This window comes from Cupressus sempervirens, chromosome 7 (assembly GCF_028749045.1).
Source record: "Cupressus sempervirens isolate cs-2001-9-10 chromosome 7, ASM2874904v1, whole genome shotgun sequence".
Classification (NCBI taxonomy): Eukaryota; Viridiplantae; Streptophyta; class Pinopsida; order Cupressales; family Cupressaceae; genus Cupressus; species Cupressus sempervirens.
This window is the reverse complement of record NC_143124.1, coordinates 355443793-355462578: the sequence shown is the minus strand read 5'-3', so window position 1 is coordinate 355462578 and position 18786 is coordinate 355443793. Positions and strand designations below refer to the sequence as shown.

Below are 18786 nucleotides of genomic sequence, written 5' to 3'. Positions count from 1 at the left end.
AGTGGTCTCAAGTTGGCATGTGAGTTCATTTAAGCATTGGTTCCTCATGTGTTGATTTGTTGATATGTTTATTTTCAAGTCTTCATTATTCTATTTGGGAGTCTTGACTTTATGTGATTTGTCATCTTGTGTATGCATTTGGTATATGCAATGAGAATTTGTATGCACTTGGCTCTTACAATGCCTCAGTGGTTCTTTAATAAATGTGAATTTGTAAATGTGCTTTGTTAATGTTCTTATTAAAATTATTGTCATTGTGATATATGTGAATGGTGTATAATGTTGATATTTTGTATGCCCTGCAACTAGAAACTTAATCATTTGTTGATCAATTCCATGCCAAGAACAACACAAGAAATGCAACACATATTTCCAAATACACATCCATAAAAGTGCATAAAAATAACATTCTACGACATTAAAGGATCACCACAACGTAACTTTGAAACTGCTAATCTTGGCATCAAATCGTTAATGCCATTAGCTCTGGGTGGGCAAGTGAACCCTAGTGACATCCTTGTTCCAGCCACAGAGACCATCCATTATTTGTGGCCACTCCATATCAAGGAGTCTCCAAGGTGGTCTAAGTGCATTTCGAGGTCGATCTTCTAAGGGTCTTAACTCAAAGCTCAAGAGGGCTATTGATGAAACATCAAATGCTACAAGACAAAAATGTCGAGGCCTAAAATAACCTATCTCATTTTTGAGAGATCGCGTTCTATTTGGATTCGGCACAGCGATCTCACTCGATGTCACGATGTGCCTCAATTCATAGGATCACCACAATGTAACTTTGAAACCGTTGATCTTGGCATCGAATCATTAGTGCCATTAGCTCCGAATGGATAGGTGAACCTTAGTGAGACCCTTGTTCCACCCACGAAGACCATCCATCGTCCATGACCACTCCATACCAAGGAGTCTCCAAGGTGCTCTAAGTGCATTTCGAGGTTGATCTTTTGAAGGTCGTAACTCGGAGCTCATGAGAGCTATCGATGAACTATCAAACGCTACAAGACGATGATGCCAAGGCTTAAAATAATGTATCTCATTTTTGAGATATCACCTTCCATTTGAATTCGACACATTGATCTCACTTGATGCCAAAATTTGCAATGTGCCTCAATTCATAGCTGCACCATAGTGTAACTTTGAAACCGTTGATCTTGGCATCGAATTGTTAGTGCCATTAGCTTCAGATGGGTGAATGAACCTTAATCACACCCTTGTTTTGGCCGTGGAGACCCTCCATCACCTATGGCTACCCCATACTGAGGAGTCTCCAAGGTGCTCTAAGTACGTTCCAAGGTTGATCTTTCGAGGGCCGTAACTCAGAGCTCATGAGGGCTATTGATGAAATGTCAAATGCTATAAGACATTGATGTTGAGGCCTAAAATAATCTATCTCATTTTCAAGAGACCACCTTCTCATTTTCAAGAGACCACCTTCCGTTTAGATTCAGCACAACAATCTCGCTTGATGCCAAAACTTGCAATGTGCCTCAATTCATAGGTGCAGCAAAATGTAACTTTGAAACTATTGATCTTGGCATCAAATCATCAACACCATTAGATGGGCAGGTGAACCCTAGTAATACTCTTATTTTAGTTGTAGAGACCCTCCATCGTCCACGGCCACCCCGTAACGAGGAGTCTCCAAGGTGCTCTAAGTGTGTTTTGAGGTCGACCTTCTGAGGGTCATAACTCGGAGCTCATGGGGCTATCAATGAACCATCAAATTCTACAGGACGGTGATGTTGAGGCCTAAAAAATCTATCTCATTTTTTGACAGATCACCTTCTATTTGGATTTGGCTCAATGATCTCACTCGATGACAAAACGTGCAGTGTGCCTCAGTTCATAGGTGCACCATAGTGTAACTTTGAAACCATTGATCTTGGCATCGAATCGTCAGTGTCATTAGCTCCAAATGGGTGGATGAACCCTAGTGACACCCTTATTCTAGCCACAAAGACCCTCCATCGTTCATGGCCACCTCATATCGAGGAGTCTCCAAGGTGCTCTAAGTGTGTTTCGAGGTCGATCTTTTGAGGGCCATAACTCAGAACTCATGAGGGCTATTGATGAACTTTCAAATGCTATAGGACGATGATGCCAAGGCCCAAAATAACCTATCTCATTTTCAAAAGATCACCTTCCATTTGGATTTGGCACAGTGATCTCGGTCGATGCCAAAACTCACAATGTGCCTTAGTTCATAGGTGCACCACAATGTAACTTTGAAACTATTAATCTTGGCATCAAATTGCTAGTGTCATTAGCTTCAGATGGGGGGGTGAACCCTAGTGAAACCTTTGTTCTGGCTGCGGAGACCCTCCATCGTCCGCGGCCACCCCATACTAAGGAGTCTCCAAGGTGCTCTAAGTACATTTCGAGGTCGATCTTCCAAGGGTCATAACTTGAAGCTTGTGAGGGCTATCGATGAAATGTCAAATGCTATAGGACGGTGATGTTGAGGCCTAAAATAACCTATCTCATTTTTGAGAGATCACATTTTGTTTGGATTCGACACAACGATCTCGCTCGATGCCAAAACTCGTAGTGTGCCTTAGTTCATAGGTGCACCATAACATAATTTTGAAACTATTGATCTTGGCATTGAATCATCAACACCATTAGCTCCGGATGGGGGGGTGAACCCTAGTGACACCTTTGTTCTAGCCATGGAGACCATTCATCGTTTGCGGCCACCCCATACCGAGGAGACTCTGAGGTGCTCTAAGTGTGTTTTGAGGTCGATCTTCCAAGGGCCTTAACTAAGAGCTCGTGAGGGCTATCAATGAACTGTCAAATGCTATAGGAAAATGAGCCATAACTTTTTCTTGCAAAGTGAAAATGAGTGCAAAGAGTTAGTTAGGGGTTTGAGCATGACCATACAAGGTTGGAAACACCTATATAAAGTGTGAAATGATAACATGTATTAATGGAGCCAACTTTGTTAAGTGGATCAGTATGGGTAATATGATCAATGTGAGAAATGTATAGATGTTATTCATATGGATATGGTATTGGAGAACCAAGTTAAAAAGGTTTGATCTAATCAAGTCTCTTAAGTTGGGATATTTTGAGGTTATGTTGAAATTGAAAAGTTGTAGTATGAGGATAGTAACAAAGTGAAGTGCTAGTTATCAAAGATTATGAGTCTAGGAATGAGTTCATGGTTGAGAATAGAATCCATCGTTGAGGAGTGGAGTCCTTAAGTGTGTTGAGATTAGATTTGAAGCCAAGAGTTAGTTTCAAGGTTGAAGGTGGAGTTCAAAATCAGATTTGGGGTTATGTGAACCTTGCGTAGGAGGTTAACAAGTGTGTTTATGTCATGATAGCACTTCAAATTAAATATTGCATCCAAATTTGATAATAAAGGTTGTTAAAATGTTATTCGCAAATTATTGCATTTGAATCGAATATAATAAACATGATCAAAATTAATGATATTCCATAAAGATGAATAATACAAATGATCCACGATAAATTGAATAACACTAGATACTAAATTAATATGTATATCATTGTGCACATACATGACAAATGTATATATCAAAATACATGTATCCATAGACAAATTACACAAATATATATCAAAGATCATGTATCCATAGACAGTACACAAATATATATCAAAGTACATAGATCCATATACAAAATGTGGCTAATCATGCCATTGGAATGTGTATAATATCAATATTTCTGTAAACAATGTAGCATACGCCATCTCAAAATGTCTCATGACACATTCTACGATAACTATACTATCCTAGGGTGTTGGTAGATGATCAAAATGCAGCCTCTTCATTGCACTAAGTGGATCGGAAACCTCCTGCATAAACAAAAAAAGAAAACCCAAAGTTAGACTACTAAATTTATATGATTCTTTGTATCTAACATTGAATTACTGAAATGCATAATGATCATTTTTTTTAATGAAGATTTATGCTATTAAACTTTCATAATAAATACCTCTCTCGTCAACCTCATGTGCCAGTTAGGAGTCCTCTTGTATGCCCTCGACAATGCTTGTACCTTGCTAATTTTGGCTTGTGTATGTTCAAATATGTTTGTCAGATGAATCTACAACTTAAGCTATAACATTATAATTCATAGCATGCTAAATTTATAACATATTTAATCAAGAATTCAAACTACAACTTACTAGTGTAGGCTCCTCCTCAGGATATAGTGGTTACATTATCAAAGATACAAAACTCTCTCATCGAACCTCGTGTGCACTAGGAGTTTCCTATGAGATACAAAATAGTAGTTGTTAATATCATGGAAATCAGTTTTGAATTTATTTATGAAGATAAAGAAAATAAAAAATAAATGATACTTATACATACAATGGAGCTCTCGGTGCAAATGGAAATGCCTGAGCGTCTAGGACGCAGAATCTGTATGGGCTCATCGCCAGTAGCCACGCCCTATATACAATAAAGAATGTAATTAAATTTCATTACCATAAACATTTTACAAGAATGCATTGATATTTAATCAAATAGAAAGCACCTAATTACCTTTCCTTTGTCAATGGGTGCTGGCTCATCCCCTGCACTTTGTCCCCCAGGGACAGGTGGTACCTACAAGATAAAAGAAAAATTAGAAACCATATATGCTACAATATCAAATAGAAAAAACAATGAGAACACAACATAATGTACTGTAGATGTCTTAAGGCCAAATGAAATGGTCGAGAGCATGGCATCATCAACCTATCTTAGCTCCTCCTCAGTCATCAACTAAACATGAATGAAGATCACATACATGTATAAGTCAGTTTGGCTTTAAAATTAAAATTACTCTATTACAAAAATTAACTTCAAATCGCATGTCATAACAAAAAAAATTATACACGTACCGACACAGAAGGAGTCCATGCCTTTGCATTCCACTCCTCTCTCGCATTAGAGTTTGTAGCCTCTGTACATGTGTCTAGTGTATCCTTGTCTAATACAAAATGATACTCATGAAGATCACCTATGGGACCTAGGCAAATATTCTTACACGTAATGCAAGTGTGAGGCACACAAACGTGTGATGAGCTAGTCGATGATGAACTGGTGCCAGCATCATCAACACAAGGATGCAGGCTAACCTAGTCCGAGATATCAATAGGCTACTTAGTCTATGAATGGCTCTAATGGTCTAAGAGCTGGCCTCTACAATAATATCATGATGTTGCACTCAAGGAGGGGGGGAGACATCAATAGGAGGGACAAAAGTGCTACCTTTCTTTAGCTGGGAAGAGGATTTATCCTAAGGAGCTCCTAGTCCTACACCCATGTTGGGATTCATGCTCCAATAGTTTACTTTAAGTTTCAACACAAATTTTGCGTACAATTTTCTAAGGAAATAAAATGGCACCTCTAAATTTCTATGTGGAGGGATATCAAAAACCATCCACCAACGATCCCAAAAGCTTGCATGTATTGCATCATTTGTGCACCATTTAATTGATAGTTTAGATTTTTATGCAAAAAGGCCAACCAAATCATCTTTAGTTATATTAAGGGCCACAATCTCATCATAGTCCAAGCCATCATCAAATATCTCATGCATTTCATCAGGCCAATGAAGAGCGACATTTTGTTCGTTGGTAAGAGTTTCAATGTTATCCACTATGGTGTTTAACATGGATAACATAGGAACCAATGCGGGTACATTATTATATGTTGTTCGCAAAGCCCTCAATTCGATTAGATTTTTAATTATCCTTGATTCAAGGAGGGTTTTGAGGGGGTAAAGGATCATTTGGTGGATGATTTTGTGGCGGCACTAGATCATTTGGTGGGGGGTTACAAGGAATAGTATTCTTGCCTCATGGTCATCATTTTGATTAGCCATTCCTATTAATTTGCAAAACATAATTTATATTAAAAAAACCTAAATTTTAACAATTTCTATCAAAAAAACCCTAAATTCTAAAAAATTCAACTAAAACTAACAATTTTATAATAAAATTTATTAAATTTATATTAAAATTGATTTTTAAAAAAAAAAACTAACCTTTTGTCGTGTATCCCATTGAAAAACGGATATCTATGCTTAAAACCCGATATTTGATTGCGAAACACAACTCACGGGTTGTGCTTTTTTTTAAAAAAATAACACTATCATTTATCGGGTATCCGATATAATATCAGATACCCAATATTATTGGATATCCGATATAATATCAAGTATCTGATATGAAATTCGATACCTGATAAGGGTTGGGCCTTACTTTTCAAGTTTGGTGTCAGGATGGGTGACAAAAGTTAGAGCAGATTTTGAAGTGCTTTTAGATGTTTTCAAACTCTATTTTTTTCACATCACCACTTTTTGGCACACCGTGATCTTGCACATACCCGCTAGTAGAATGTTCATGTGAGTAAACGTGGCTAAAAGAATGTTAATGCAGATCGAGACTTGTAGATTTAGTTGGGTCTTCTTTGTATTTGCATCACGAAGAAGCTTTGGTGAGTTGTGTAAATATAGTTGAACAAGATGACACATCTACAGTCAAAGAATCATAATGAAGAAAAAGATGAGCCACCAAAATCAGAGATCCCACAATAACCAAGAAGTTGCTATATTATTTTTTCACGAAATTGCAGTGGGTCTTTCAACATGTTGAGATCTCTTGCAACTCTCATCCAAAATAGAAATCATGTCATTCAACTTTTCAACTTCTTTTTTAAGGCACTTTAGGTCTTATGCCAAAGGGTTGTAATCCTAGAAACCAATCATGGCTTTCCTAGTAGGGGCATCTTGCATAAATCAAGGGTTAGAAAGATCATCAAGATTTTTTTTGCCTTTGTGGGGCGATTATCAGGGGATGAGGTTGAAGTATCCTTAGTAACCAATGCAAGGGGCTAGGTGCCAATCATGGGGGAGGTGTATTTAAGATTCTCAGCTGCATCTTTGAAAGTAAGATCAATAACATCCATCTTAGAGCTAGGAGAAACATGAATTGTCTCCTTGTTGCTAACAATAACATCATCCTCCGAGGAGGCTTTGCTAGTCTACAACTTTAAAAGCTCATGTTCTTCTTATGTATAATTTATCCTAACAACTTTCTATTTTTTCCCTTAATTTAGTCCCCTTAATTTTCTCACTCTATTTGGATTCAGAGCTCAAATCCATCTTACCCACATTGTAGCATATGTCTCTCATTTGATTTTTCCTAGGATTAGAGGCAATTCTTTGGGAATGTCTACATAGAGCTCCCAACTCCACATCTGAATCACCCAAAACAACGAGAAGTTCAAGTTCTTGCTTCTTCTTGTAGGTAGTTTGGGTTGGGGCTTTCTTATTTTTCTTTTCACTAATAGGAGGGGTATCTTGAGACATCTGGGGGGTAGGATTAGCTAAACTATCAAGAGGATTTGCAAAGAACATAATAGAAATTGTAAAGGTGGAGAATCGAGGCTTGGTGAAGAGTAACAATTTTTTTCCCCTATTGAATTCTTTCTCGAGCCTCTATGATGGAGGCTTCAAGGTCATGAAGAAGAAAAAATGGGATAGAAACCAAATCATGGTACTGAAAGTGATTCAAACAGAGGGAAGTGATAATAGTGACCTACCCCAAAATGCCCCTCCAAAGTGAGATATGTCATAATCAGAAAGCAAATCATGCTCCAAGGATCAAGGAGTTGTTTCGTATCACAACCACAACACAACCTAATAGTAGCTTCCTTTCCGTTGAAGAATCAATTGAGACTGGTCTCATTAGACACTTTGGTAAACTTTTTCTACTTCCTACCCTCTATAGAAAGCTCAATGGCCTAAGCTATGATATCTTTGTTGATTTTGAAGGTTATCCTATCAATGGTTACCTTTCTCATTGCATGGAGAATGTCTCATTATAGCCTCCATAGCTTCCATGAAAGGAAAAACCTCACCTTCTCTCATTGTCATCTAGGCACATAGGTCCTTATGTCATTTACCCTCAATTTTTTGGGGTTCATTTATGACCATATCCCTTCCCATTTCACAGTTTGATGTAGTGCTCTCTAAATCCTCCAACATGTCAATAGGGAAGAAATGTCTACAAGTATCGATATTACAATGAAAGCTTCCACCTCTGAACTCTTGGAAATGATGAACACCAATTATGATAATAGAAGGAAAATTGGAAGGTAAAAATTTACTCCATAATAATTATTAAAAATGGGGCTACAAATTTTCACACTGCTATGGTATGAAGCCATGTGTGAAAAGACTTTCTTTTGAAAAAGAACCCCAAGTGGAATAATTTTGGCAATCACGCCTTATGGGGACTATGGAGTCTCCTTCATTATTAAGCCCAATTTTCTTGCAACCCCATTTACAAAACCTTGACAAAGTGTTGGGCCTTATGAACCATTCATTATAAATTCCCCTAAGTTCATATATTGATAAGTAGGACATATATTCCACAACAAGTCAAATTGAGATATTGCTATTAGGATTCAACCATATAGATTTTGATTCAAGCTCATTGACCCATGGTTTATGAGTAGTGGTTGACAAGAACCCATCTCTCATAAGAATGAACGAACACTTATCTAGTGCATCTAGTTGATTCTCACATAGGTGAGACATCACAACTTCGCAAGAGGTTATCCATCCTAGTATTATTCCAGCTCAAGTACACTTAACGATGGAGTTTCCTCCATAATTAACCCCAATTTACTTGACAACTCCACTTGAAAAACCTTCATAAGTGTTGTTCCTTATAAACAAATAATTAGAAGTCCCCTTAATCTTATACATTGATAAGTAGGATAAGATAAGATAAAGATAAATTTATTAATGTCCAACAAAAGACCACAACTTCGGTCTATGGGACTGGAGGCTTACAAGCAAAAAGTTAGTGGACAAACTAAGCACCAAATAGTGTCCACAAAAGAACAAGCACAATAAATGAAGAAGAAAGCATGAGACATCTCAGAAAAGATTAGGTATCTATCTTCAAAGGGAAAAAATCCAACAACGACGAATATGGCCAATAGGTACTAGAGGCCCTGTAGTGTGGTTGGGTGCTATTTTCGATAGCAAGTTAAATTTTGATATTTTCATCAGTAATCAAACATGCAACTTTATAGTCAAACTCATTGACCCACATTTCATGAGTAGCATTTCACGAGAATCCATCTCTCATGAGAGTGAATGGAACACTTAGAAGACCCTTAAGCTCAAACATTAATAAGTAGGATATCTTTCCCACAATAATTCATATTGTGACATTGCTATTAGGATTCAATAATTTAGTTTTTGTGCCAAACTCATGGACCTGTGTTTCATGAGTTATGGCTCACAAGATCTTATAATTAAGAAACTATGAGGTATCATTTTCATTAAGACATAACAAACTATAATAAAACTTATATCTTATAATTACTTAACATTGTATGCTTGCATTTCAGTTTGAACATACATCAACCAAAACATGCATGTTTCTTCTATATATTTCAAAAGAACGTATTATTTTATTTCTTATGTGGAGAATGTATGAAAGGACCATATCAACATCAACTCAAATGCAATTTAGCCATGCTTTTGGATATTTCTTATATCTTCAACATACAAGCATTCAAAAATTCATGCAATTGTAGCATGTTGCATTGAATTATGTTCCAAGGAGTATGACATGCCATGTACAATTTAAATCTACTATGATCTTGGTTGAGTGCATGTTCCTTAAAAAAAAAAATTGTCAATTTTTGAAATTATACATATACAAAAGTAGCATACAAATAAAAAATTTCAAATTAGACTAAAATGTATACATTTATATATCTCACCAAAAGTTGTATTTCACCTCTAAGCCTTTAAATAAATACAATGGCCCTCTTTATTATAAGTTCTATAAGAAATTAGAAAAGAAAATACAAATACAAATTAAATAGTCATTTTCATTATGAATGGTGCAATCCTATGTGTGCATGATAAATAAATATAAAAGAGCTAAAAATGCAAATAATCTCAAGAATGACGTGCTTTTTTATCTAATATACCACAAATGTACTATTGGCAAGTTCTCTTCTTTTATGTGTACCTGCACTTGCCTTGGAATAAGTGCTTTGCAAAACTGTAACACCTATTGTGTGCATTGTTAATATTGAGTTTTTTGTTCTCTATATCTTTCATATTTCCTACACCTTGTTCTATGATAAACATTGCTAATTGTCCATATATTTTTATCACTATTGTATCCATCTCCATAACGTACTTCAAGCATGTCTATCCATCACCCAACTTTGGTTGCTTTTGAGAATTTGAATATATACAACAAAGAGAAACCAACTTGAGTGTCATTTCAAAGCCCATGGTAATAACTTCACTTCTATCTTATCACCCAACTTTTGTTGCTTTGGAGAATTTGAACTTATACAACAAAGAGAAACCAACTTGAATGTCATTTCAAAGCACATAATGATAGCTTTATCTTATCTAATTTTAGGTCTTGTTACTCCATCAAAGCGTCAATTTCCCACCATTTTCTTTAACTAGTCCACCAAATTGACCTGATTATTTTTCAACAATGAAGGAAAACTTTTTATTAAAATTTTAATAATTTCAGTTGACAATGAAACAAAAAGCTTTAGACTGACCATATGCACAACATGAAGCGATAAAATAGCCTTTCGAGACCATGTTAATAGTCTTAACAAACCAATTCATATTTTACTTCAGAACAAAAGACAGGCCCTACTAAAACATCGGTATCTTCCAAAGTATAACTAAATTTGAAAATCGCTCCAGTACAATAGTAGGATATTGGGTTGATCACGATGTATCCAAAACTTACAGAAATCCAACGGTTCAATAATATATATCGATATAGATTTATATGTCAAACTAAACAAAAACTTAAAGATTCTGAAACTGGTTTGATATCTTGTTCCAGGCTTCATAAAACACAGACCCCATACCATGCATTCTAGCATCAAATTGAATCTTATTATTGCATGTCTAATTTCTTGAATTAATTGGATAAATCTAATCAATCAATTTGAATCTATGTTGCTGCAAATCAGATACTCTATGCAATTCGAAACATAAAAGTGAATGAACTGGTTTTTAAAACCATGATTCGGCTTCCCAAATACAATCAGAACCGATACCAAATCAATTGAAAAGTGGGTCTAAGGATTTGATAATGAAATCTTGAAATGTTAATCAAATAGACAAAACCAGCGAATCAATACCCATGGATTCAAAAGATATTATACCGGTAAATTAAATTTACTACTCGAATATAAATAACATACATTTCAAACTGGACCTCTTAACTTTTATATTTTGTTTTCTTCTGGAATGTCGTTTCCTGCAGGGACATCTAGAGGATTAATTTGAAATGACATTATTCCATCCTCTCTATCCTATTCTATTTTCACAATTGATTTTATTCCAGGACTCTTTTGAATACACGACATGACCATTCATATCACATATTTTGTATTTTGGTCTTTCTTGTTGTGGTTAACATGACATCCAAAACCCTTCAATGTGGGTAACGATTTTGTTTGGTTTTCTTGAGTTTATACATAAAATGTTTGGTTGTGAAGCCAATATCAACAGTGTGGGCGAAACTACATGGAAGGCTAGTAGAATGTTAATGTGAGCAAAAGCTGGTAAAAGAATGTTATTGCAGATTGAGACTTGTATATTTAGTTGGGTTTTCTTTGTACTTGCATCACTAAGAAGCTTTGGTGAGTTGTGTAAAGATAGTTGAAGAAGATGACGCATCTACAATGAAAGAATCATAACGAAGAAAAAGACGAGCCACCAAAATCAGAGACCCCACAATAACCAAAAATATGCACCATTTTTTTGTCACGCAACTGCAGCGGATCTTTCAACATATTGACATCTCTTGCCAATGGCCAAGCATCGACAGTAATCAAAGTATTGTAAATCAAATTTGTAGGTATTATGCATGCCAAGATAAGAAAGAAGTCTTAAGACAAATTTTAGAACTGAGATTATCAAAATGTATCACTACTGCGATTAAGAAATGTCTTTGAAGTTAAATTGAAATGTAGTTATGGAAAAATATAAAATTATTTGGAATGTTTATGACGCGTTTGTGACTGAAACATATAAAGTAATTCCCATGAAGCATGTTTGTAACAGAATGTTCTTGCGCTTGTGTCAATTTCATATTATCCACTTCTACTTTATTCTTATTTTTCACTTCTGCTTTATTTTTAATTGTTAGACAATATGTGTATGAAGTTGCAGTTGTCCATTCATCTTAAAACTTTCAACTAAATATCTTTTTTTACATGTTTAAATGTTCACATTGATGAATGATACTATTATAGAAAGTCTTTCGACTTAATAATTAATATGTAAATCAATATATAAATTTAAAAATTAATGTATTCATTCTTTTTTTTAACTAATAAGTGAGAGTTTATACAATGTGACAATTTAAACACAAATTTTGTCAATTGAATTTTTGAGTCTTTGTTTAAAGATTCTAAAAAATGAGGTGCATGTTTCATTTTTTCAATTATAAAATTTAATCATTTGAATATTATTAATTTTGAAGTGTGCTTGTTTTAGATATTGTTCATTTTATCATTTTATAAATATACTTAATTTAATAATATAATCCGATCCAACCTTTAAATGTTAATTTTTCCTAATATAAAAATATTGAAATATTAGAATTTAGAATTAAAATTGATTATAAACATTTAAGAAATAAAAAAAGTGACTATAATAAGGAGAGCAATTGTAGTAATAAATGGTGGGGGAGGGGGGTATAATTAACTAATAGAGTTGATGTTTTACTAATTCAATTTGTTACTAACTTTTAGAAAAACTTTTCTATTATTCTCTCTAGAGAATAATAAAATTTCTATCCCTCTCGGATTCCTTAGTAAGACCCAAAGTGCTCTATGGTTTAGTGATTTGGGTCCTTCCTTTTTCAACTTGGATTGGGCCATGATCGAGCATACCTAGATTCTTCTCCTCCGTCAGATTATCAAATGTCATAGATCCACCCCCCATAGTATTATTTTGGCTGAGTTTGGAGCTCACCCATTCAAGCTCGCAACCATTTTTTACGTTTCTCCACCATCTTCATGTGAAAAATCAACTATTGCAGTCACTGATTATTAATCTCCTATCATAAACGATTATTAAACTGTTGAAAATAAATTCTCAGCTAATATCGAAAAATAACACAACTGCAACTTCACTTATAAAATACGGAAAGAAATGAACAACACAATGAACACAATATTTTCGGACAAATTGTCCCTGGAAAAACCCCTAAGGGAAAACCAGTTCTACAGATGAGGAATTATATTAAACTTCAGTAAATCAAGAGATACAAAATTCCTTGCCTCTCACTGGCAGAATTCTGACAACCTCCTAATTTCTCCCGCTGATATTTCCCACTGCTATCCCCACGCTAACACTGCGCCCTTGCTAACACTGCAAGACAATTTGCTATCACTGCAAAATGCTTCTCCAAAACTTGTTTCTCCAAATGACCCAATGACCTCTTTTTATACTACTCATGTTGGTAAACCAACGACCGAGATTAATCAAACCAACGGGTGAGATTAAGACAACTCGACAGCCAATAATAGAATTGGTTGCAAGGTGTCCAAAAGAGAATCACTAAAATTAGTAAATAATTATCCTTGCAATAACCATTTACCAATTCTTGGCAAGTGGACAAACAGTTGTCCAAACTACCCATAACTAATGCTGCTATACATAGATAAGGACGAACAGCTACCCAAGCTACCCATAAATACTACTGTTATTTTCGGGTTAAAAATAACAGTTGTCCAACTAACAATAATTAACACTCTCTCTTAGCGAGGAAGCTATTCTGCAAGACACCTAACTTATCTCTGAAGAAGATAAATTTTGCCTTCCCCAATGCCTTAGTCAGAATGTTTGTTACCTGCTCCTCTGTAGGTATGTATTGTAGCTGAACAACTTCCCTTTGTACACAATCTCTGATGAACTGATATCTGATATCTATATGTTTAGACCTATCATGAAATACTGGATTCTCAGACAACTTGATGCAACTCTGATTGTCACAATATATCACAGTAGTCTCAACCTTCTGACCAAACAAGGCTACTAACAACTTCTGAAGCCATATAGCTTCGCATGTCGCCATGCTAGCTGCTGGGTAAGAGCACAAACCTGTGTCACCTTTTATAAAGAAACGTGATATCAGAGTGTGACAGTTCAACATTACTAACAAAAAAATGGTATTTGTGTTTAAAATATGAAGATGATGTAAACTGATGAAATGTGTAGAATTGGATGAATTTCATGCCTATAATTTTTATAATTTTTTTGAGTAAGAATTTATTTATTTTATTTTATTTTGAAGTCCCTTTTTTAACTGTAAAAAATATAGCATGTAGTTCCCGTCAAACAAATATATGCAAATCATCTTCTTTTGTTCTAATTTGAAAATATCTTATAGATGACATGTATAGCTAGTGCACAAAAAAAAAAAAATTTAAAATTGATGTATATTTTCTTTGTTATAAGTACTCAAGTTTGACCTTATCAGAATCCAATAGTTTTTTCCTCCCGTCAAAACTTTTCTATCAAATCTATACCTTCTTGAAAAAAAATTATATATTCATGAAGAGGATTCTCTCCTCTAGAGATAAATATAATTTTTTAATTTTTTTGATATGATTACTATTTTTTTTCCTTTTTTGACGGAGCATCTTCTGAAATGTTGAAATATCGACTTATAATACTTTGAGATTATAACATATTATAACCAATCAAAACACTCAAAAAATTATATAATAATGATATTGAATTTGAGATCTATAAAAGGGTATTTTTAGTTTTTGAAAAAAATTGAGTTTTGATAGAAAAATGAGATTTGACCAAAACAGGTTTTGGTATCACAAACAATGACACAGATCTGTGCTTTTACCCTGCTATGTATTCTGCTTCTGTTGAACTTAGAGCCACAGACTTTTGCTTCTTGCTGAACCAAGATACAACTCCTGATCCCAAGCTGAAACAACACCCTGGAGTGCTCCTTTTGTCTATTGTACTTCCTGCCCAATTTGCATCAGTATAGCCTATCAACCTGATACCTTCACCTCGAACATATCTGATCCCATACTCGACTGTACCACGCAAGTAACGTAGCACATGCTTAGCCGCTATCCAATGCATTCTCTTTGGTTCAACCATGAACTGACTAAGAGAGTTAACTGCAAATGTTATATCTGGTCTAGTGTTGACCAAATACATAAGCGAACCAATCAACTGTCTATATAAAGTGGGATCTACATCTTTCTCCTTAATTGTATCTACCTTCCTCCAATTCGTGATCATGGGTGTAGACATGGCTTTGCAATCCTCCATCCCAAATTTCTTCAAGATTTCAATGCAATATTTCCCTTGACCAAGGAAAATCTCCCCATCTATCTGCCACACTTCCATGCCTAGAAAGTAGTGCATAAGTCCTAAATCCTTCATCTCGAACTCTTCTGCAAGGTTCCTCTTGCAATCCACTATGAGCTCTAGTGAACCTGTAAGAAATAGGTCATCCACATAAAGAACAAGAATGAGAATCTCACCCCCAACCATCAAGTAGTAGAGGTTAGCATCTGCTTCACTCTTCACAAAGCCCATTTTCTGCAAGTATATATCAATGTGCTCATACCACGCTCTAGGAGCCTGCTTGAGTCTGTCTCTTTGTTGTGTGCTACAAAGCCTTCTAGTTGTTCTATGTATACCTCCTCCTTCAACTCACCATTAAGGAATGCTATCTTGACATCCATTTGATGGATTTTCCATCCCATCTGTGCTGTAAGTGAGATTACAGCTCGTATAGAAGTATACTTGGCAACAGGAGCAAATGTCTCCTCATAGTCTATTCCCTCCTTCTGAGAGAACCCCTTTGCCACAAACCTTGCCTTGTATTTCTCGATGCTACCATCTGCACCGTGCTTTATCTTATAGATCCAATGTGACCCAACTACAACCCTATCTGTTGGTCTAGGTACTACCTCCCACACATCATTCTGCAGTATTGAAGAATATTCTTCAACCATAGCATCTCGCCATACTTGATGTTCTGCAGCTTCCTGATAGCTAGAAGGCTCACTATCTACCAACTGACTAACTAATGCCACATAGTCATTGAACTTGGATGGTTGTCTTTGCTATCTAGTACTCTTCCTAGGAGGTCCCACAAAATCCTAAGTATCCCTTTGTGTATTTGGAACCACATGGTTCCTGCTGCCAACTATAGAGGATGAAATGTCAACCTCTAAGTCTTCTAGATGCATTTCCTGTTGCACCTGTTGCTCCATACTCTGTGAATCTTCACTAACTGAGTCTACACTCGTACTGGTAACTGTACTTGAGCTTTGTTGCTCTTGACTTGGTCTTGGAGCTTCTATTGACTACTCACTCTGATCATCTGCTGGCAAATCTCTGGATCTCCTGAATGCCCTTTCCTCCATGAACTTGACATCCCGTCTAACAATAATTCTTTTAGTCCCCGGAATGAAAATCTTGTATGCCTTTGAGGTCTCACTATACCCAACAAAGTACCCCCTCTCTGCAGTCTACTCTAACTTTGTACGCGTATCTCCAGGAATATGGCAATATGCCAAACTCTCGAATATCCTGAAATGACTAACATCTGGCTTCTTCCCTGTGAAAGCCTCCTCTGGTGTCATCTTCCCTAGCACCTTGTGTGGAACTCTATTCTGAATGTAGACTGTTGTATTACATGCCTCTGCCCATAAGTAACGAGGCATGTCCTGGTCATGTAGCATAGCTCTTGCAGCCTCCGATATAGAGCGGTTCTTCCTCTCTGCAACTCCATTCTGTTGTGGATTGTAGGGAACAGTCCATTCTCTCTTGATTCCTTCTCTGGTGCAGAACTCCTGGAAGACATTTCCTTTGTACTCGCCTCCATTGTCTAACTGAAGAACCTTTATCTTCTTTCCTGTCCAGTTCTCCACAAGAGCCTTGAACTCTTGGAATCGACTGAAAACCTCATCCTTAGTCTTCAAAAAGTATATCCATGTCTTTCTAGAAAAATCATCAATAAAAGTAACATAGTATTCATATCCTCTGAGAGATTTCATTGATATCGATCCACAAACATCTGAATGTACTAGATCAAGAACACCCTTAGATCTGGTGTCACTCCTTGGAAAAGATGCTTTCGCAAACTTCCCCAACACACATCCCTTACATACATTGTCATGCTCTGTGTTCACCTCTGGAACACCTGTCACCATCTCACAAAGCAATCTAAGTGCTCCATCATGAATATGGCCCATCATCCTATGCCATAGCTCTCCAAGATATCTAGGATTACTATTGCTCATAAGTGCCTTAGGAGTATCAAACTGCAATCTATAAAGTTGACCACTCCTAACTCCAATAGTTATGGGTGATTTCCAATCCTTGTGTTTAATCAACACATTTGTCCCTCTAAAGAGTACATTATACACCCTATCCTAAAGAACGGATACAGAAATCAAATTCATACCTAAGCCTGGCACATATAACACATCATGAAGTGGAATTATCTTTCCATTCTCCCTCTGAAACTGAACAGTCGCTTTCCCAACAGGGTTGAGTTTGGACAAGTTTTCCATAGAAATCTGGATGTTGGTGTCCTCCTCCTTGTAACTGGAGAAGTACTCTCTAACTCCTGTCATATGAAATGACGCCCCACTATCTATATACCAAACACATTGTGAGGTTGCGCTAACCATACAAGCTATGAGTGCAAACTCATCTTCCATTCTACTGGAGAGTTCTTCTGCATTTGCTGAAGCTGCCACTTGCTTCTTACCCTTCTTCCTCTCTAAGCAATCACTGACATAGTGGCCAAACTCGTGACATCCAAAGCACTTGACCTTAGAAAGGTCCTTCCTCTCACTTTGTGAATTTGATCCTTTACTAGATCCCTTCTTTGCTTTCCCTTTACCCACTAGGGCAACGTTCTCTTGTTCCACCTCATTTTTCTGACTCTTGTTGGCCCCATTGACAAGACTTAGTCTAAACTCATCTTGAGTGAAATCAGTCCATAGTCAATCCCAACTCGGTAAAGTATCTCGTCCACTAAAAACTTGAACAAAGACACTCCATTGTTTAGTAAACCCATTTAGGACTATTCTCACTAGCTCGTCATCACTAGGGCTATCTCCAACAGCTGCTAACTCATCCTTGACAAGTCTGAGCCTGGTGAGGTAACTTGTGATGTCTTCTCCCTGATTCATCTGGGTATTCTTTAGCTTCTCTCTGAGAATCAACTTCCTGTTGGTGGTAGCATTCTGGTATAGATTCAGAACGGCGTCCCTCATCTTCTTCGTTGTATCTAGCTCTGAGATATGTGGAACAATATGATCCTTGACACCATCAAGGATTATCCTCCTCGCCTTGGCATCGTCCTTCCTATATGTTGCAAGTTGTGTTGCATCTGTTGGTACAGGTACAACACTGGTAGCATAATCCTTGATACCATTCTCTTCCAACAATAAAGAAATTCTGGCCTTCCAGACACCAAAATTTGAGGCACCATCCAATCTATCCTGATCTCTCAAACCAGCTAAAGCCATCTCAAGGGTTTAAAGCAATAATAAATCTAAAGAGATCAAAATGTCTTTCCTAGGGAAAAACTCTTCTACCCTTAACAATGCTCTGATACCATGTGAAAAATCAACTATTGCAGTCACTGATTATTAATCTCCTATCATAAATGATTATTAAACTACTGAAAATAAATTCCCAGCTAATATCGAAAAATAACACAACTGC

At 36.3% G+C, this 18786-nt stretch overlaps 1 protein-coding gene across 1 annotated transcript in view; it reads right to left on the bottom strand.

Annotated features, from left to right (window-relative positions):
- Positions 1-10457: 10457 nt before the first annotated feature.
- Positions 10458-18786, bottom strand: part of LOC149546932 (uncharacterized) — a 159163-nt gene continuing 150834 nt past the window's right edge. Inside the window, exon 10 of the transcript XR_016353797.1 lies at positions 10458-10505. The gene's annotated coding sequence lies outside the window, so the exon portion shown is untranslated. The remainder of the gene's footprint in view (positions 10506-18786) is intronic.